General features: G+C 33.4%; 1 protein-coding gene across 1 annotated transcript in view; it reads left to right on the forward strand.

Moving 5' to 3' along the window:
* Window positions 1-22,073, forward strand: part of LOC107505912 (interleukin 1 receptor accessory protein) — a 182,334-nt gene extending 160,261 nt beyond the window's left edge. The window contains exon 13 of the mRNA XM_036218692.1: window positions 22,053-22,073. The gene's annotated coding sequence lies outside the window, so the exon portion shown is untranslated. The remainder of the gene's footprint in view (window positions 1-22,052) is intronic.
* The last annotated feature ends 1,163 nt before the right edge of the window (window positions 22,074-23,236 follow it).

Below are 23,236 nucleotides of genomic sequence, written 5' to 3' on the forward strand. Positions count from 1 at the left end.
CTGGATCAGAGTAACAGAAGGTGAGGTTTGTGGAAGACTCTGTCTGCTCATTTAACTTGAGAAACCAGGACATTTAGATTGACTTAAATTGAATTTTGAAGATAGGCTATAAAACCAGGACATGTATTTGGTGTGAGGGAATATTAGGGAAGATGAGGAAGATGATAAAGGTAAGGGAAGATGGCCATGCCAACTCTACTTCACTTATTTAATACAACATCTTTATTTATTTATAGTATTATAGTTCATATAGCATCTTCTGTACTGGGCATTGTGCTAGATACTTGGGATTTAAGTGAAAACAAGAGGAAATCCTTATTGTCAATAATTTTACAATAATTATGTGGTTGAAACAGGCAAGTAAGCAGGCAATTATAAGATGATGTGAATAATATATATTTTTTAATAAAATTAAAAGTTATTCAAGGTATCATGAGAGGACAAAGAAGCAGTCAAAGTCTCCTTGTAAAGTTCAAGAAGCCTTCCTAAAAAGGGAGTAAGTAGTCCCAATGGAACTAGGAAATGACAGTCCCTCTAGGTATCAGGGGAAAGAATCCATGATAAAATCCAGTGAATTATAAGTAGCTCAATATGCCTGAAATATTAATAAAAGAGAAAGGGAAGTATATTGGCAGAAAAGGTCATGGTCAGAGATGAATTTTCAAAAATAACTAGGGACTAGATCATGTACAATATGCATTTATTCAGAGTTCGTTAAAGGAGAAAGGGCATTCCTCCATTCCTAAATCCTCTTATTTTAAGGGATTAGATATAGGTATTAGTGCTTAAATTATGCCTAAGCCCTTTTGGTTTTGGTTGGCATATGTGGGTCAATTTTCACCTTTTCAGGTTTCCTCAAACCAAAGCTTCAGTCTCAGCAAACTATCCCTTATAGAAGAGAATCTTTTTATTACATTAGGACTTTGCTATGTTCCAGCCATACATAAGGCCCCCAATGCATGTAATCTCATAGGAGGCATTACAAGTCCAGCATACAACCAGAAGGGAGAAAAACAGGCTGGTATTCTGCTTTTGAGGTGTGGCTAACCCACAATCTTCCCAAAAGCTGGAAAATATCATATATGCATATACTACTGTTGTAAGTTTTCTTATTTCTTCCTGTCTTTTAAATTAAAATAATCTTTTTTTCCCAAAAAATTAAATTGAACCTATTGCTCTCTTATTTTTTCTAACATAGCCCTTTATTACTTTTATTCCACTCTCCCTAATTTCTCTTTGCCACCAACTCTTTTCTCTTGGGTAGACTGAGCTTCACAAGCTCATCGTTATTCTTCCTCATAAAGGGTAGTCAAACAGACCATCCATTGAGATTCCCACTGGATCAATTGACAATTGATTCAATTTGGTCACTAGGCAACATATTTTAGGAAAAGAATGTTGTGAATACTGTTTTGGCATTTGTTCTGCAGGAATAAAAATTTCTTCAAATAATCTTCTTGTTTGTTCTAGGATACATATGAGCTTAAAATAGCATTCACACTGGCTGCCATTGCTTGCCTGTTATGCCATAAATTCTTTCTAAGCATATAAGAATCTTTCAAGATTGTGTTGATAGAGGATACAAATTTATGTTTAGAAATAATGTCAAGAAATAAAAAATGTTTGTAAAAAATATTAAGAAAGATAGATTGCCAAAAGAAACAAATAAAAAAGAAAGTAAAGAAAACTGATTTAAGTCAAAACACCCCAGTAACAGTTTCTCAATACAGTTAGCTCTTCACAGTCTCACAGTCCATGATAGAACTAGGACTTTTTTTTTCAGGCTCTTTTTCCCCAGTGGCCACTGGAGGGCATTACGAGTCATCAGTGAGGGAGGTAAATAGCAAATCCTTAACTTGGGGAAATTTAAGGACTAAGGTGAGATGTGTCAACAGGATCCGATATACCTAAGTGTCTCAAGGCAAAATTTTACTGGAACTGAGTCTGGAGTTTAACTACTCTTTAAAAAAGAGTAGTTAAAACATGTGGGTATTGGCCCTAGATTTTATTCTCCTCCAGCTCACTGTTAACATAGATGTGATAATTGACTTATAGCTTTATGGGTAGGTCTGCCTTATATCACATCATCAGTATGTTACCTAACAGTTTGGTATAAATTGAGCTTTTGAAATTCAAAAGCTATTTTAGTGATGATGAGTGATTTCACTATTAAAAGATGGTATACACAGGTCTTTTCAAAACAAGAAAGGTTCCTTTAGGAAAGCAAAATGTTGCATTAAGGTTTGAACACACCTGCAAATTCCTCATTAAGTTGATTTAAAGTATGACGCATTGCTAAGCTACTTGAGGCTTGATTCACTAGACTGACATACTACCCAATTATACAGTTGTCAAAGTGTGAATTAGATTTCCAAATCTCCAAGAAGTCATTTAGCGTATCTACTGATTCTAGTCGTGGGCCATCGTGATGCTTTCTTTGAGTGCCTTGACTCTGTGCCTCTGTCCAAGGCTGCACCTTGTTAAATTTCAATTCTACTCTCTTGTTATATGTGTTGGAAAGCTAAGATTTCAAATCTGCAGGAGGCATTTTTAAATTTAAGAGATTTATAGCTTACAAAATATTTTCAAGGGTGACCATTTCATTTGGTACTCAATCTTTTCTGCATAGATAGGTAGAAATAGACAAAGAAACGGAGTCTCTAGAAAGTTAAGTATCTATTCATGATCACACAGTGTGGAGTTGAACCTTAAATTCACATCTTCAGAATTTTAAGTCCCAGGAATTTTTTACTAGTCTTAGAACAAGTGCTGAAGGCTAATACATTTTTCACTAATCCACTGCAATGTGAGAAAAATAAAAACAACAAAGTAAATTTTTCATAAAGCTAAAAGTATTTCATTTAATGGAGTGTCCTTTATTCTTAGATATATCATTTGCAATATTTGATTCCCTAATGTTCTTTATTTTATACAATAGTGATAATATTTATAAATGTCTTAATTGGGCAAAAAAGAAAGTTAATTCCTATTTAAGAAATATTATGATCTATAATATACAAAATCTGGGAATCATTAAAATGTACTCTTACATCTCAAGTAACAAAACTTGGGGGCCAGGTTGCATTCTTACTGACATATCTTTTTTTAAAAATATATTTATTTAAATTAGTTTCAAGTATACAGTACATCGGTTAAACATCTACCTAGTTCATAAAGTGATCTCCCCTAATTGCTCCCTCCCTCCCTTGGCCCTCCACCTAGCCATCATATTAATGTTAACTGCACTCCTTCTGTCATACTCCACTTCCCCATGGCTAACTATCAACTACTAATTTGTACTTCTTTAACGCTTCACCCCATTCTGCCAGCCCCCTAAACTCCCATCCCTCTGTCCATCACCAAATTGTCCACTATGTTTATGAGTCTTTTTCTGATTAGTTTGTTCTTTTTGTTCCTTAGATTCCACAAATAAGTGAAATCATATGGTATTTATCTTTCTCTGTTTGACTTATTTCACTCGGCATAATAACCTCTAGGTCCATGTATGTCATTGCAAATGGTAGGATTTTACTTTTTTTAATGACTGAGTAATATTCCACTATATATATATAAACCATAATTTCTTTATCCAATTGTCTGTTGATTGGCATTTAGGTTGCTTTCATATCTTGGCTATTGTAAATTGTGCTGCCATAAATATTGGAGTGCATAGATCTTTATGAATTACTGTTTTGGTTTTCTTTGAATAAATACCCAGAAGTACAATTGCTGGGTTAAAAGATATATCCGTTTTTAATTTTTTGAGAAACTCCTATACTGTTTTCCATAGTGTCTGTACCAATTCGCGCTCCCATCAACAATGTATGAGGGTCCTGTTTTCTCCGCGTCCTTTCCAATACTTGTTTTTTGATTTATTAATGATAGCCATTCTGACAGGTGTCTCACTGACATATCTTACTTCTAGTCTATACTTAAGCTTTAGAGTCTGCTTATTTTTATATTTATTTAAAGCAAATTAATAACTCTGGAGTAGGAAGGGCTAAATAGGCACCTCTGCATTTGTGCCTCATGTATCATGCTCTTTTGGGACTCTATTTATATTCAGCAATTAAGATGATTAGGAAGTGTCAAAAATTCATATTACTTTAAGGTGAACAGTGGTGTTCACATTACTAAAAAGTTCAAAGATGATGATTACATTTAGAAAAATTGTGTCTGATTCCTCTAAAAATGCCGAATATATGCATTTATCTACCTCTCCCTCCCAAATCCTACTGAAATGATGAAATATATAAAAAATACATCCATAGCCATATAATTAGAGAAAGTACTACCAGATGATTAGAGTGGTGAAACATTTCTGGAAAATAACAGTACACTCATTCAGTTATTCAACAACTATTTATTGAGGACTTATTAAATGCCAGGTGCTCTTCTAAGTAATGTGAATACTGCAGTGAGCAAGTTGGTAAATACCTTGTTCTTATGGAACTTACACTATCAAAAGGAAAATCAGGCTATTTAAAAAAGGGAAGAGATATATCAAATTGAGATAAATACAGTGCAAATAATTAATGTAAGTTAATATGGTAGATAACTATCTGGGTGGCTTCTCTAATTTGGATAATTATGGTAGAGCTCTTTGTAAAGCTGATAATTTAGTTGAGAGTTAACAGGAAGTAATCTGCTATATAAAGATCTGGAGTAAATCATTCCTAGGAGATGGAAGAGCTAGTGCAAAGGCCCTAAGACGTCAATGACCTTATAGTGTTTGAGGATCCAAAAGAAGGCAAGTGGGGTGATGATAAGACAGTACACCATAGAGGGAAACAGTCAGCTCATGTAAGGTTTTGTGAACCAGGAAGAAGTGTGGATTTTATTCTAAATAAGAGGATTTTACTCTAAATTGGAGAAATGGAGGTAGAAGAGTAGCATGATATGATGTATAATTTACGAAAATGGATTGTAAGAGATAGTGTATCAATTTGGATATTGGTTTAACTACAAAAAATCTAACTCTTAGTATATAGTAAAGTTAAAAATATATATTAATTCATAAAATGAAAAGCCCATAGATAAAACATCTCCAGGCTTATTTGTTTAGTTTCTCAACAATAACATCAAGGACTAGAGGCTTTTTTATCTTTTCATTCTGACATAACTAGTATGTTGGCTTTGTCTCCATGGCTTCACATAGCCACCCCCCTGGTTGCAGGATAGCTGCACTGGTTCCCAGTTTTAGATGTAGACTTGGCAATGGCCAGAGAAATAAACCTCCGAGTAGAGCTTCTCGTAGATCTGCCCATACATTCATGCTAATAGAGATTTCTTGTGAAGTGAGAAAAATCTTCTTTATCTACTCTCAATATTTGTCAATCATGACTTCAAATATGTACATCAAAAGTCAAATAACTAAAGTCCAAGGTGTTAACTGAGAAACCAGAAGAAAGCCAGGCATAATTAATAACTTTTAATAAATTTTGAGTATACTGCATTCATAAAACAAACTGTTTTGAAAAGAAAAAAATAGACTTTAAAAATAAAAACACAATTGTAATACCAAAATATATATATATATGGGCTAAAATAGCAAAATGAAAACAACTGAAGACTAAATTTCTAAGCTAGAAGATAGAGTCAACAAAAAGAGTGCATACATTTTTCAACCCCCTGAAGTATTTATAAAATTTTAATGAATTTAAAAAAGTAAAAACAGGTTTGTTGACCACAATGTGATAATAGTAAAATTAAAGTCAAAAAGATAACCAAAGACTATCCACTTAAAAAATATAAAAAAAGAAAGACAAATAAAAAGAAAAAAGTTAGTTAAAGCGGAATTGAAATCTAAAATTACAAGTAATTAAATCGCATAACAGCTATACTAGTCATCTGAGATTGAGAGTCCAGAAATAAACCCCCATGTATGAGAACTGTTGACTATTTACTGAACATATAATAATACCATATATGAAAATATCTAGGATATGGTCAAAACAGTATCTAGAGAAAATTATTTTGCCAAAAATACATTTATTAGAAAAAAAAGAGTGATTAAAAATAAATTAACTATGCTTTCCACTTGAGAAGAGGAACAAATCACACTTAAGGAGAATAGAAAAAATTTCATGTAGATTTGAATTTTGGGACATTTGTGAAAATTTCAAATTCAATAAGATCACAGATCTCATGAAATAATACTTAATCATGTATTTAAAGTGGCAATATTTTAAGGCAAATGCAGAAGGCTATATAGTTGTCACTAAAACTTTGCTCTTTTAGTACCAAGAAGATTCAGTTTTCTAAAGTAATTAAAGACCTAATAAAATCTTTGTTCTCTAAGCAGATTACTTAAAAGGTAAAGAAAACCCTTTCATAATATCTTGCCAGGAGCTGGCTGAGAGTCCAAGAAAACTTGTCCTTCTAGCAGACAAAGGAAAATTAAATTTCAGTTTTATATAAGTACACAATCGATATTAAAGTTTATTCTTTAAATAGTCCTATAACAAATTCATCCAATTTTTGGCAGCTTGATTATATAAGGTAAGATTCTTTCTCTTCGCAACTTTCCATACCTGTTTACATCTATTTAATTCACTTGTTCTTAACAATTATGTTTAGATTACTCTTGAAAATTTCATGAGACATTAAACAACTTTTCTTGCTGACAGATTTTAGAACAGAGATGACATGAATTTATATGACTAGTAAATAAAGGTAGAAGAAAAATCGTATGCCTACATTAAATTTAATGCTGATAACTCTGAAGACATATCTATTTTTATTAAGCCAACAAACTTAAACTAGCTTTTATTTATTGAAGATTATCCCAGATCATGTGAACCTGGAAAACATTTGGGTTAGTTTCTATATTTCTGAGAGCTTCAGGAATACTTAATTTATATAAGCATTTATTTTAAGCCAATTAAATAGAGATCCTTTATACATTAATTTGTCAATACCATCTGAAGGTAGAAAAATATCACAGATACATAACATACTTCCACAGACACAAACAGAGATTCTATAGCTTCCATTCAAAATTTTTAATCATGAATCAGGTACAATACAAAACTCACTCGTTTATAAATAACCATGGAAACTAAATTATGTCAAATTTAGGTTGTCAATTTACATGGCTAACACTTTTCGTTAATTTTTCTGGAGAAGACTTTCAGGTTTGTATTTGCTCTTGATGAGTAATTTTTTTGACACTGTGGCAAGATTTGGGGACAGGGAGCTTCTATAGCAGTCTATATTTTAAAATCCCGCTTTTTACCACTTTTTCCTTCAGTCTCTGTGGGTAGTGGTTTAGTTATTTCCTTGGAGTATTTACATTTCAAAGACATGATAAAGTTTATGTTTTCGAGGGACAGAGAAAGAATGTTTTTCTCCTAGGAGTTTTAAGGTATACTTCTCCTTTATCAGAAGTCTAAGGTAATTACTATTTAAAATTTTCCTTTGTATTTGGGGTCAAACAGCATGTGGTGCTTTGTCCATTTTACTGTCAATCACCGTAACATCCTCTTCTGCTCTCTACTCATTTTCCAAGGAATTCCACCTCTTAACATCTCTGTCAGGCTTTGTCACAAGTGCTCTGACTGTAATCCATGGCAGCTTGCGCCTCCCTAGCTTTGCAAAACGCCCTGCTAAGGCCTCCAATTTAATATCTTGCTCTCCTACCTTGTCTGCTAGCTTCGAAGCCAGCAAAATAGAGAATAAGCTCATGTTCTTCTCTCACCTTGGCTCTCTTTACAACTTTCTCATTAGATCTCCGACTTTAGTTGGCCAGAAATGGTCAACTGAACTGCCGATAGTGAAGGACAGCCAACTGTGTCCGCCATTCCTTTCCCTTCTTTGCAACAGTGCATTATATGAAGTTTCTCAAAAAACACATTAGACAAGCCAGTGTTTTGGGGGAATCCCCCTACTCACATAGCAGTCCCAAATATCTAGCATATGGGACACTTCTCCCCATATAGGTCTATGGCCAGCCTGAGATTTCCCCCAGTCTGCCTTTTTCCTCAAGGATCAATTTCTCTGGTCTCGTGACTGGCTCACCAATTGTTGGCTCACAACCTCAGAATTTTCCTGGGTGAAATCTAAAACTTCCCCCCACCCCCAACACACACATACACACATACACAGGGCAAAGAGAGACCTAAGAAAGGGGCAGACTATTCCAGATTGATAGGTGGCAGTTTTAATAAGTAGAAAACTTGTATACAAGGCTTGTCTTGAGTGGCTGCAAGATGAAAAAATCCTCACACCTACCCACTAGAACCTTAAAATTTTATGTAGAGGCCTTAGTGGAATTCAGTCACATATACAATCTAGATGGCCTCAGCAACATTACTCTCTCAATGTTTTGTCCTTGAAATAGCTCTGGCTATGGGAACAGTGAGGCTAGGGAGAAGGAGTAAGGAATTTCCCATTGCCTAGGTCCAGCTCGCAAGTCAACAAATGATCATGTTCTCTCAATGACCTTCTCCAACAGCGCTGAAAACCTAGGTCAGAATAGGGTAAATTAGAAACAAATTTGTCATTAAGAAATGAATTTGAGCAGGAGAATACAAATGTCCACTCAAACTAAACTATGGGTTCATTTATGAAAGGTATAAATTGGACCTGTGCTTCGTCAAAAATGAGAGTAGGTGTGGGTCATATCGAGTGTGAAAAGTAAAAGATAATGACAAGAAACTTCAGATATTTATTTTCAGGACTATCGAGGTCAGAACCATTTCACAATACACAAATATAGCTTATTTTATAATGCTTACTAATAACAACTTACATTTTATGGTATTTTGTTTATAAAATATAAACTTGTTAAGAAAATATTATTATTCTCTTTGGACAAGGAATTGGTTCCTATTAATACAAGTGGCTATGAAACAAAATTTTGTTTTAAGTAAAGAAAAACTTTCTAAAACTCTATTACTGTTAGATGGTAAGAGAACTTCCTTGGAAAGTGAGAATTTTTCTGTCTTTCAAAACATTAAGTAGTGGCTGGAAGATTGCTTATAGGTGATGCTGGAGAGGAATGTTAATTATTGAATGGGATGGGAATTGGTGTGGCCAGATAGACCTTAAATTCCCTTCCCACCATAATATTCTAGGATTTGTGCTTCTGGTGTACAGCATTTACTATAGCTATATTATATCAAAGGACTTTCATTAATTAAGCTTCTAGAGAACTATAAATATAGAATAGAATTCATCTTGTATGTTTTTTATTTTCTAGTCATTGCTACCCCTTCCAAGAATCCTACAGTTTTACTGAAAAGGGAATAAATAAGTAATGCGTGCCTTTATTCAAATGTAATTCTGGACTTTCTAGAAATGAATAGTATTGTTTATTCTGAAGCTGAAGCTTCTTAGAAGTTCTGCTCAGGCTTTGGTGATAAGGTCAGCATTATCCCACACATGTACTTTTCTCCTCATCTCCAATGCTCAGGGATTCTAGGATACTAGTCACATTGTTATGCCTATTGATGGCAAGTCACATTAACATAGTAATGCTATGGGCTGTTTACATGAAAATTGCTGACATTTATTGACTACTTCTTAAAACTCTTTTCTCAGTGCTTTACATGTGCTGACTCATATAATCTTCCAAACAGCCATATGCTATTGATGATAATTGCATCCTGATTTTAATAACTATGAAATTGAGAAGTTCCTTAATATTGAAAGAAGTTAAAGTACTCAGTCACAAATCTAGTGAGAGAGAAAGCTCAGATTTAAACTCAATAAATTCGGATTCCAATTCCTTTTTCTTAATCTCTTAATATTTTAAATATGTTACTTCTTTTCAAATTTCTACATGAAATGATGTAGTCATTAAAAAAACAAAACAAACAAAACAAAACAAAAAGAAAAACAAGTTTTGCTTTAAAATAAAACCAATGAATGAGAGGCTGTGAGAGAGAGTGGAAATAATATTGTATTTGGAGTCAAAATTTTGGCTTTCTGACCCTGATACACCTCTGTTTAATTTGGAGTGAGTTATTTAATGCAATCTGTAAAAATGCAAATTGATTTAATGCCCTTTGTCTGTCTCATTCCAGAACTTCCACAAATCACCTTCACATGTATGATCTCATTTAAGCTTTGCAGAAATTTTGTAAGAAACCCTAGGCTCAAAATAGTAGCTATGATCCACCTCCACCAAACCCATTCTGTTTTTACAGATGGTATGGATCTTTGGATGCCAAAACCAGTGTCTTCCTACTATATTTTGCTGATCTATTTCATGTACATAAAAGCATTTTGCAAACTGTAAAATAATGCCAATATTAACTTTTACAACTAATGTGGCATGCAAAGATTAATTGATAATGCTTTTAGCTGAAGAAAGTGGCAAAGACAGGATAATTTTGGAATTGATTTGAAGAAGTCAAATTAGTTTATGTGAAAACCACATACACTCTTAATTTATTTTGCTTAAATCCCGGAACAAATGCTAAACTGATGGAAGAATATGCTGCTTCTCTGTGCTTCAGTGAATTTCTTATTTTATAACATGAAATGATAAATGTTTGAGCAGCTGCAATTACAAAATTAAGAAACCATACAACACATACACACACATTTTTTTCCCTCTAGGGCTGTTGATTGGAACTATGCCACAAAAAAGTAATCCATGAGTGACATAAATATATTTTCATTCATTTTGTTGAATCCCTCGCATGATATAACTTTCTCTGTGGGAGGTTTACCTCAAGAATGAAAAGAAAAGAAAAAAATGTGGACAAACCAGCTTTCTTGATTTATTGTCTTGGAATAGTTTCTGAGATATTGTTCTCTTTTAGGTACAAGTGAAATACTTTTGCAACAATGGAGGGCTAATGGGAAGGAGCTGAGGGTGGGACAGCTCAGCTGTGGCTTCGGCCACTGAACAAATCTTTAGTCTCCTTTTTATCTTTGTGTACTTAAGAAACATGAATAGGAGTGTTTGTTATTTCTTACTTAATTTCTTTTTCAAGGACTCGTGTTCCAAATATATACTATTATGCAGGTGAGCCTAATCTACGTGCAATCGTTTTAAACCCTTTTATTGGTTATATATTTGAAATCCTAGAATTGAATACTCTGTAGGTGTTCTGAGAAGTCACATGAAAATTTACGATATGTCTTAACTTCCCTATTGTCTGCTAGAAACAGATAAATGAGCTTGAATCCGCTCCTGATATTTACTGAGATATATACAGGTCACACAATATCATGTGAAATGGGATCTGAGAATACTAGAACATCAGATTTTGAAGAAGCGTTAGAGCTCATCATTGCATTTTATAAATCCAGGAAACAGAGCTACTACAGGTATTATGTGAATAAGGGATTTATTACAGGAATCAGACCTTATCCAAATGTGGGCAGAACTAAAGAAGCGACAGTCCAGAGAAGAACAGAAAGATCTGAGAAAAGATCTCTGATCATGCTACCTTAAGCATTGATATTAGTGGACAAATAGAAGATTTCATGGTAATCCGAGACATCAAACACTTTCAGTTTATGAATTAGGACCACAGCAGAGAAAGCTGGTGGGGAACTTAATGGAAAACATCTCTCAGAAAGTTATGCTTTGGTGTACCTGCTATCTCTGTGAGTCTGCAGCCCAATCCCTGGGCAGTAAGGCTAGCAGTGGGAAAGGTGAACTATAAGCAAAATAGAAGAGTATATACATAAGCCAAGGTCTACTGGGTACCTATGCATCTGCTTAACACCTTGCCAGATTGAGACAACCTTCCAAAAGTAATGGTACCTGCTTTACTCTAACCTTCCAAATCTCAGACCAGTTCCTTTTTTGGCCATACAGAAAAAGGGAATAGGGAAATGTAGTTCCCACTCTAGTCAAGTTGACAAGGCACAGTCTAACACAAAGTCCAGTTTTAATTTTTCACACAAGAAATCTGCTACCCTGAAGGAAGTGACCCTACCAAGCTTGATTAATTAGGTAGTGACAGATTCAGAACTAGATTCAAGGTCTCTTGATTACTGGAATAAGTTTTTTTTTTTTACTACATCTTTCATCTAGTTTGTATTTGTATATGTGGCACATGAACATAATTATTTGAATATGAACTAAATCTTTATTTATATCATTCATTGAATATTTTTATTAGAATTAACATATAACTTATTTATGGACATTAATATAATTGAGTGGTTTTTGTTACTGTTCTTAACATTTCAAGGAATTTTAAATTTGTTGTGCTCCACAATAGTATAGAAAGTTCATTTTATGCACATGCGCCACATAACCAAATCATTATATGACTATTTAACAGGTTTTTCACCCAAACTGTGTTTCAGGAAAATACTGATACCAGAGAAGGGAAGGACTACATAAAATTTTAATAATTGTACTTGTGATTTATTGAGAGCTTACTACATATCAGTAAGTATGCTAAGGACTTTACTTCACATCTCTTATCTGTTTTTCTCGATGATTTTTCTTTGTTTTCTAATTATTTTTATATAAATATGAAGTCTCATAGAAATTGATTAGAAAGCACAATAGGTCTAAAGAAGAACCATGTTGTCATAAGAACAAGTATCCTAGAAGATGATAAGTTAGGCAGAGTCTGGGTAATAGTTTGATTTTCAGCTTCCCTTTGAAGGTATATGTGTTTCTTTGGGGGAACGCAGAAGGAAAAACAATGAATGAGCCTTAGAAAATATAGTTCCAAAGTTTGGCAAATGACAGATCTAAAAAATGAGCTGGATACTGGATATCAGGGGAATGAGATTTTATTTTACTTTTCTTATAAGCTCAACATGGCCAACTTCTAGCTCTCAGGAAATTTCAGTACAGCAGAGTGAATGTCTTCAGTTAACAAAAGTGACTAGAAGTGATAGAGTAGATCAGCACTTGGTCCAGGTTGATAAAAATCTGAATCAGGCTCACCAGAACAGAAGGTGTCTTAGTGGTGACAGCCATTAGTGTGTCTTGTGGGTCACATTGCTTAAATCTAGGATGGTTGCTCTTTATGTCTCTTGTTTGTTATCCTGGGATTGCCCTTCCTCATAATTCTGGTATTTCTCTTACCTGTGACCTATATTGGATCACCTGATTCTCTACTGCAGTGGAAGACAAAATCAGAAGTTTTCTGAGAATGATTCTTGTTAATTTTTTGTGAACTAAAATATTTAATTTTCAATTAGTCTGAATTAAAATTTTAAATTTTTTTATTACTTAACTAAAAATTTTTAATGCTTTGTTTAATTTTCTTCTCACTGCCAGTGTTGTTCATTGAGAAGTCCCTAGATATTATGAATCCCAATCTTATATATTATGATTTCTAGTTTAATTTTTCTCCTCTCTGAAAGCTTTTAAGATTTTTCTTTTTGTATCCTATGTTCTTATAGTTCTTCAATTTAGATTTTTTCTATTTTATATCAATTTGTATGTTTATTTATAGACAAATTTCCCATCATCTTTAATAAGTACTATACTCTCCTCTTTTTTTTCTTTTTTCTCTTTCTAGAACTCCTCTCATTTATGTTTGACCTCCTAAACTAATCTTCTAGATTTTTCATTCTTTCCCATTTTCCATTTCTTCCTCTTCTCTTACTATTCTTTTTATGTCATTTCCTAAATTGGTTTTTGTTGTTACTTTTCTGTTGAGTGCCTCATTTTTGCTATTATATACATATAATATTTATATTTTATATTTATATATTTTTATTTTATATTTTTAATTTCTATAACTTTTTCTTATTGCTCTGAAGATGATTATAATTCTTCCTAAATTTACTTTTTTTTCACAAAAACTCTATTTCTTTCAAGTTCCTTTTTTTCTATTTGTTTTTGTTTCTTAAATGTTAGAGATTTTCCTCAGATATGTGCCTACCCTTGGCAGTTGTCTGTTCATGTTTAAGAGTGGGGACCCCAAAGTGGATTGACTTCTCCATGTACTTGGGTAGACTTGTTACCAGTAAAATGACTTGCTTAGACTCTTGGCATAATGTTAGTCTTTCTCCCTAGGATGGTCATATTGGAAGAAAAGACATTTCCAACAATTTCATTGTGTGTATAATGCCTTAAAACATTTTTCTAATATATTCGAAGTAGTTTTACTTTTGGAGGGTGTGTGTGATTAGAATGTTTAAAAAAAAAAAAAAAACTAGGTTATCTATGTTACCTTATTAAGCCTTACAGCAAATTAAGTTGGGAGTAGGTGAATGGAGAGTGTTAAACTTATCCCGTGGAAGTGATATTTAAGAAGTTTTATGAGTTGTCCATGTTCTCATAACTGTTGAGTGGATAAGTGAAGATATGGACATAAGGGAGGTTTATTCCATAGACACCATACTAAAGACTTTTGTGGCCCAAAGAGCAGAAAAAAGGCTATAAAACAGCTTCCTTGATAGTTTATGAGATGCTGATAGTGTCCTATATTTGGATAAAGAAGGAAATACAAAAGGCAGTCCAAAGTTAGAAACAATATTATTTGATTACCTAACATTAGATGAACATTTCCAATCCTTTTAACCAGAGAAGCACATTCTAAATCTGTTGGTTCTGCATACAAGCAAAATTTTAAGTGTGTGCATTTCTCTCCAATTTTATTGTCAGCTTTCTAGTCTCCAAACACTCATGTCCTCATAGGTAATCACAGTAGCTTCCTACCTGATAAGCTCATATCCATTCTATCCACTCTTTACATATAATGCATATAGAGAACTTAGAAGGATATTTTCTGAAAATTACAATATGTACTTTCCTGCTTAAAACATTTTAAGGGTTTTTTTGTTTGTTTGTTTGTTTTATAACAACAAAAGGTAGAATGTAAATTCTCAACATAGTCCACAAGGCCCACATAGGCTGATATCTAACTATTTTTTCTTTTTTTTTTTTTACTTCCCTCATCATGCCCTAGCCATGATGGCTTTATTTCAAATACTTACAAATGCCAAGAGATTTCCAGCTTTAGGGATATTGCTCATCCTCTCTGCCTATATCACTCTTCCCATTACCACCAACTTGTGGCTACCGCATAATTATCCTTCAGAATTCCTCTTAAATCACTTCCTCAAGAGTTCTGGTACAATATGTACTCTTCATGTCAATTAGGTTTTTATGTTCCTTGTAAGATACATATAATATCTAGGTGGTCAGAAAAAGTATCTAGAGAATCTGAAAAGTCATATCTTTCATTGTGCGTTTGCATTTCACTTCAACCACAAATGTCAGAAGACCATATACTCTTATGAATTCAAAAAGTGAGGTTTTTAAGGACCCAGTTGATGTGAGATAGTGAAGTGAATTAATACAGCATTAGGAGGCTTAGGCTTTGCCGCTAAGTTGACAAGTCACCTTAGCCAAGTCATATTGCTTCTATGGATCTCCCCTGGTTTTCAAATGGTTTTAAAACTCTTCAAAAAGCCCTGAAAAATTTTCCAAAAATTTAAAGCAAACCTTAAAACTCATCATTTTTTATTTTTACTTTCGAGAAGATGAACTTCCTTAAGTAGGCTCACATTTGTTTTCATAAGAGTTTTTATTTTTATTTTAATACATTAAAATTAAACTATGTTTCCTGAGTGCATACCAGTTGCTGTGAGAGAAGTAGCGGTCTAAACATACCATGGGTAGCAAGGAACAGAAAATGAAAACATGGTAATCAAATGTTTATTGTGTGAGCCATATAATAGTAAAAGGACTTGAAAATAAAATATTCCTAAAACTATGAAAAAAATGTGCTTTCTAAATATGCAATTTCCAGTAAATGTATGTAGGGGCAATTCCAGGATGGCCACAAACTAATATTAAATTAATAATTAAAAAGGAAACACTAATGATTAGCCTATTACCTCTCCTGTGATGTTGACACTTAAATCTGAGTGAAGACACTAGTGAAGAAAGTCGAAGTTTTAATTTATAGTAATTGACAACTTTATGGGCAGTCAGAAGTCAGTGTTTGCTCATTTTAATCTATTAAGAACTTCTTTCTTCTCCCAATACCACTGTGGGAAGCTATCCTCAAGAAGAATCATGCATGAATGGATCCACATTTTAACTATGACTCCAGAAAGCTCTCTGGCAAACTATAAAAAACAATAGTACTGATTTTAAGATTTTAAAAAGCCAAAACGCCTAGATATTGATTAATAGTGAGATGTTGCTGATTATATACTTTGGATAAACCTCACTATTGACACTGGGACTGAGCAAACTTATAAGAAATTAAGAAAGCCATGCCAAATGAGGCCAACAAGCAGTGGGTCTTATTGTGCAAACTTACAGAGCTGCTCTAAAGGACAAGTTGTTGTTAAGCATATGGAGGCTGATATGGCATTAACTTCAAAAGTTAATATGAGAATTTCCTATAAACCTTTAATGATGATAATTCCCTCCATGTATGAAACATTTTAGTTTTCAAAAGGCTTTTGCATCTACTATTGACTATATTGGGAGACCTAAAATAATGTAGAAAATGTCTGATATATTTTTTTCTTCACAATGTAATGCTTGACATATATAAATATGCTATAAAAGCATGTTTAATAAATTATTCTTATTCACTAAACTGTGTTAGACATATATGCAAGTATTATTATACAATTCTATGTATCTAATGGTTTCCTTGAGTTGTTATAGTGCTTTAATTAGTTGATGCAAGGAAAAAGACAAGAACTATATCCTCTGATGTTTTAGACTTTAGTGAATTATAGATAAAATCCTGAGGAGGAGAAAGGAAGAGAAATAGCTAATAAAAATTTTCAGAGATGAAAGTTTTCAAAGAACGTATACCTTTATTTGAACACTATTATAATAGCTGTAAGAACTGATTGACAACATACATGTCTTACATGGACAGATAAAGAACAGCCTCACAAACAGAACTCATTTGTTCATTTCTTAGCATTTACTGTCTGTACACTGTGGCACAACTTGGTTTATTTATTTTTTATTTTTATCTTCATCAACCACTGCCTTTAACTTTTACAGTGTTCACCTCAAGGTTTTATCTTTATCTTTTAAGACTTAAGGAAAGTATTTGAATCTTCCCTCAGTCCTTTGATGTCTTAAATAAAATGAAATTTGAATTGTGTCTTTAAAGAGAAATAGGTTTGTATGCCAGTTGTAGAATTGGGTGAAAAGTGCTTCAAAATAAGGAAATCACGTTAACAAAGTCCTGAGGTGAGAAATTGCTGAAAATATGCTGGAGGATGGGTTTAGCTGAGGTATGAAATACATGAAAAGGAACCATTTCAGGTTAGGGCCAGATTATGAGGCACTTTGAATGGAAAACAGAGCACTTTCTCTGATGATCACTGGGTAGTTAGTGATGGTTATTCAGCAGAAAAAAGAGTGGCAGTGTGGGTCACTAAACTCTCTCTTTTTTTAACAATAATGAAGGCATTGTCAGATCTCTTCTTTAGTGTGATCATTCTGGTAAGAGTGGTGTGTGTGTGTGTGTGTGTGTGTGTGTGTGTGTGTGTTGGAAGAGAGAACTAGTGTAGAGGATAGTCAGGATCACCATCTGAAAATGGCTATTCAAAATATTCAATTAAAAAGTCCACCATTAACTAAATCTATAAAGTTATTTCTTCTCTCTAAGCCTCAATTTCTCCACTTGTATCCTGTAGGATTGATAGTAGAATTAAGAGAGAAATTGTACATATAATTATAAGCATTATGTAAGTACATAATAGATGCTCAATGTGTTTATTACATATTAAGCCAATTAAAACATATTATTTTAATGAATATGTCTCATTAAAATATTTCAGTCTTTGCTCAATGAAATGTTTTTATAGCTGAGACATCCTGTTAGACAAAGGTAAATATGTACATCAACAGTATCTTTCCCAAGACTTCCCTCAGTGAAGAGGGCTTTGCTAAAGGGGCCTATAGCAAGGAGGTCATGTTGGCACCTGGAGCTTCTTTTCTTTTACACTATACAACCATAAAGGCAACACACCCATGAAAGAACACTCTGTCATGCTTGAGAAGCCAAGCATGGACTCTGATGTTTGTTCCACTCCCGAGCATAATATTTCCCTAATCTTAGAGTGTTTGTAGACACTTGGTCCTCATTTATCATCTTGCATTTCTTTGACCCAATCTATATATAAGATGGAATGGTAGAATTACTTTCTATTATTTACTACACCCACTTAAATGGCTGAAGCCCTCCTATAATGGAGAGCAAGTGGGAGTTCTGTCATATTTCAGTGATGGGAAAGGGTAAGACTGAAACAGCTAATATTATGAACAAAATATGCAGCAGGCTTTGATAACTAAGGAGGTTCTATTCTGTCTTTGAAATTAGTTTCAACTTACTAACACCCAAGGATGACCATGATACTGGGCATCAAATGTTCAATAGATACACATGGAATCGAAACGCAGTAGTTGTTTATATTATCATCATTTATTCAGTAAAAAAAATTAAGCATTTAAGTACATATTGTAGTCAGATACTATAGTAAAGAATAGAAGATCAAGATAAATAACACGATTAAATCTAAAAATTTACTAAACACTAACCATGTACTAGGTCCCTACAATATTGTGAAAATTCAAACATGACTATGCAATAGTTCCTTCTCTCGAAATATTCCTTACAGAGAAATCCATAAGCATTAACTAAATCATCCTTATGATCTTTAATTTATGATTTAAGTTAAAACAGGCTTTATATTTATTTTATTTAATTTCATCTAAGAAGATTCAGTCATCTGAAATATGCCTTCTCATATTTTGTTTCTCTTTTGGAACACTCATCTCTTATATTGCTGGAAAGATAGAACACTTGTGTTTTCCTCTAGAAAAGACTTCAGTGTGGTGGCTTCTCCTCAGCCCTGTAAAGATGAATTCTGTTTGACATTCTGCTGGGTGATCTTCATTAATCCAACATTGTTGATCCCTGAGATTTTCTAAATTGAGAAATTAAGGAATCAAGCTAGCATGCGTACTAAAGAATCTCATCATGCTATAGATTTTTATGACTTCTTGACTAAATACTTTAAGAATTACAAAAATAATTTCTTCGATCTCACATTTATTTAACTTCCTGTCATGAAACACGACTATGTTTGCATATATCTTTGTGCTTGGAAGAATGTTGCTGGGAAAGCTAATAAATTCCTTTTAATGACATTTAGTTGTCTGTGTTACTTTGATATGAAATAGGTTAAATATTCCCTATTTATGTCAAATTTTTATCAGAGACATGAAAAGTTATAGGTTAGGGGGAAGGTAAAAAGGTTTGAGATCTCTGCATTCAATATGCAATATTATGTTAAAATAATTATTTAAATCATTCAATATTAACCAAGAAATGCCAATAAAAGGAGAAAACAGTTCTTTTAAAGTGTCATCTTAGGGTACCTGGGGGGTCCTCTGTGTTTCTTGTTGATAATGGTAGTTTGAGAGTAAGATTTAGATGCCTTAATTTCCCAGTTACCTCAGGGAAAGAAGACAGTAAGTTTTCATTCTGCTTGTATTAAAATTCTAGGGTTGAATCTAACCAAGTCTTCTACCAGCAAGTTTGATGTTGGAATGTCCAATGTACTAAGAAAGTCCTTTGAAGATTGCTTCGGGAATACCATAATTTAATTTCTTCACTTAAGAAGCTTTGCTTCTTTCTACCATGAAGTGGAAGGGAGATTAGGTCTAAGCATGCTCTAGTAACTAACTGAATTCATAGTCACAGTGAAATTAATCCAAAAGATTAATATTTGTTTTTGTTCGACTCAACAAAGTATGCTAAATGAAGCTCAACATTTTTGCCAATATCAATCTGTTATTAACACCATGCAGACAAATTTTTCATCTTTTTAGCTACTACTAATCAATATGCCCTTACAAATATATTATCTGGAAATACCACATTTGATATTTGCATACATATATGCTTCTAGTTAACCTAGGCCCAGATGGTTCACTGAAAATGTCAGCATATTTCTCGTAATTGGGAAAAAATAGTTATTCTCTAATTCAAAAGTGTATTGATTAAGTGTCTATGGAACAAACATGAGAAGGTATTTTTCTTAAAAGAGCCAGGGTGTAATCTATATCTCTAATTGAATGTCATCAGTAAATCATATTAAAGCAGTTAATTCATTTGCATGAACTTAAAAAGTAGTGGATCCAAGATAATTTATTGTTGTTTTAAGAAACTCTGAATAGATTAGACACACCATTTAAGAAGAAAGAGAATCCATTAGAACAACCTAATGCACTGTTTATATTTCTTTGTCTGACCGCGTGTCTGGAAACAATGAAAGTTATCCAGTTTCAAGTATATCCACTTCAGCGAAGTGGCAAAAATTCTTTCAGAACAAATACATTGCTTTCTTCTTGTTCTGCTACCTGTTGTACGCAGGAGTCATTTCTTTAGATGAGATTGCCAAATTTGTAATATCTGGTTCTTTCTTCCTCTTAAGTTCAATTTGAATATTTTCTGTCTAAGGCAGGACATGTACCTTTCCAGTACCTGGAATAGACTTTGGCCTACATGTCAGAAAGTAACTCATGAGACTGTACTTTATCTTGGCCCTCTGTCCCATTTTTGTTTCTATGCAGACCAAAACTACTGCTAAAGGTTGATGGAGAAAAATAATTTAAAAAGATTACTCCTAGAAATATCTTTTACCAGGGCCAAAAGACCCCCTGAAGTAAAGGAAAATGGAGTTTTCCCTGTGGATTTATCCAAACAGCATCTCCTATGAACCAAGTTGTTACATTTTTCTCTCTGCTGTATTACTTCCTTACCTATTTCCACTATAAAGTAATGTCTTCATTGACCTTTCCTTGATGAATTAGTCACACAAGAGAGTCATTCCTTCAAAAGAGAGGTGACATATATGAGGTCAATCTTTCGAGACTAAGGTAAACTTTTTTTTCTTTGCCCAGTTGTACTATTAAAGAGCACTTAATTATCTAGCGATACTTTAGGCTCCTTTGCTACTCTGAAAAGAGAATTACCTGGAGCTTTCATGACCACAACCTGATTTAGTTGCAGAAAGAACCATGAGTGTATTGGCATGCATATTATTTAACTGGACACTCAAACAGATCATACAATCATTTATATTTTAAAATATCATATTTTAATAAAATAAATGCTTTATATAATAATTACAACAACAGTAATAGAAAAAATGTGGATCCACTGTGTGCTGGTATTGTATTAAGTGCTCTACCTATATCATTCCTTTAGTTATAATATCAATTTTATGAGGTAAGTGTATTATCTTTCATTTTATAGATGAGGAAGGTGTGGGTCAAATAAACTGGTAATAATAATAATAAGCACTTCTCCAATGCTTATTTTTTGCTAGGCCCTGGCTTTAAGAACACAACCGTATTTACTCATTTAACATTTAATAAAACCTACTGTATATATAGTGTTATTTGTCTTAATTGTTAGATGAGGAAATATAGGCACAGAGAAGTAAAGTAATCTCTGAAAGTCTCAGCTAACAAGAGGTGGAGCCGGGACTGAAATGCTGATATCGGGTTCCCTGAGCCATCCTCTTACCACTGCATTTCACTGCCTTTCTACACATTAATTACTCAGTGACTTACTAGCTGATTAGAAGCAGTGATGGCCCTTGATTTCAAAGTTTGTGCTTTTGCTGTACTTTGCTTGCTCTACTGCCTCTCATCTACTAAACACATAATTGGTGTGCTTCATAAAAAGCTCTGAGATTTTTGTTGCATATGCAGGTGGAACAGAGTGTATAGAAGTAATCTTTGTCTTTAAAACTGTACTTTTTGTAGCGAGTCTATTCACTTTCTTGTTAAGGGACCTACCACCCCAACTAACACTAGAAAAAGTTCTCCAAGGATTATTCTGGAATCATTAGGAATCTCTCCATTATGACTCCTATAACTTCGACTAGCAAATGAGACGAGGTCTCCCACTCAGTACATTTGCTGGGTTTCTCGCCTAAAAAAAAATCCTTTGTAATTAGTAAAAGTTAAACTATTGTTAATGGCGTTAGCCCTCAGAAAGGATAAGCAAATGGTTGAACTGATGACTGCCCAGTGAAGAGAACAAACCTTTTATAGGAAGTAATACCAATTTTTAAAGTGCTCAGCTCCTTTTTTTTTCTCTTTGCTTTTCTAGGTGAGAAAATGATGGTGTGACATGAAGAAGCTAGTGACAGTGAGTCCAAACTTTAATTCAAATATTTTATAGTTCCCCAAATATCCTCTGTAAACCAGATGTAGTATACTGAAGGGAATATAATTTCTTTCTGTAGATAAAAAATAACATTGAGAGAAAAGCAGAGAGGAAAATAGATTTGTGAGAGAATAAAATCCTAGAGGTCGTACGAAATTTATGGCTAATAAGACCTTAAGTGTTAATGGAAATGAAATTAAACTGACTCAGATACCTGCATTCAAGTTCTTACTTAAATCTTAAAATTCATTCTTATAGATAAAATATTGCTGAATATAGTGAACTTTATTTTTATTAAAGAAAGTGGCGTGTCCTCAGTCTTTCCTTTGTTAGCAGCAACCTCTCCCTTTTCTAAGCTCCTGGACTGTCATATATTATGTCATTTATTATCATGTATTATTATATATTGAGCTCTATATTATTAAGGCACTTTATTCAGCTTTATTGTAAGCTTTTTAAGGGTGAGGTTTATGCATTCCACCTCTTCATGGTCTCTTTTCCTTGCCAAAAGTGGATGTTCAATAATTGTCGATAGATTGGGATTAGGCCTTCTTTTGAAATGTATTATTTTAAAATTAATGCTTTCCAAACATATCAGAGTAATTCAAACTTATTATTAACTGACTGATAATAATGACTGCATTAAACTAGAGACCTAACTTGATACAAGTATTATGACTAATTATAGAAATGTAAATATGATGATGGTCCAATTACTGAAATGATAGCCAGTTCACACAAGCTTATTATTTGCAAAATCAACAGTAGCCCTTTCTCTTAAAGACTGTGTTTTTGAGCACCAGCATTTTCAATAAACAATGTGTTTACATTAGTAATCATATATTGCAGAACTAATATTTTTTGGATGACTTTTTTCATAAAAATAGAAAGGGAAACTTGCCCTTCTAAAATCATACAGTCAAAAAGGATTGCAATTCCAATAGTGTTTCTCCTGGAAGGGCTCACTTTCTGATTTCAACTTGAACTGAGCAAGGGTATTTTTAACCTATTTCCTGGAGTTCAGGCAGATCTCATTTATATACCAGGACATGGGAAAGAGTACTATACTGTCTAGCAGGATAAAAGAAAGAGCGCTCTATTGAGTCTGGAGATCTGATTGTTGACAG

This window comes from Rousettus aegyptiacus, unplaced genomic scaffold (assembly GCF_014176215.1).
Source record: "Rousettus aegyptiacus isolate mRouAeg1 unplaced genomic scaffold, mRouAeg1.p scaffold_m13_p_4, whole genome shotgun sequence".
NCBI lineage: Eukaryota > Metazoa > Chordata > Mammalia > Chiroptera > Pteropodidae > Rousettus > Rousettus aegyptiacus.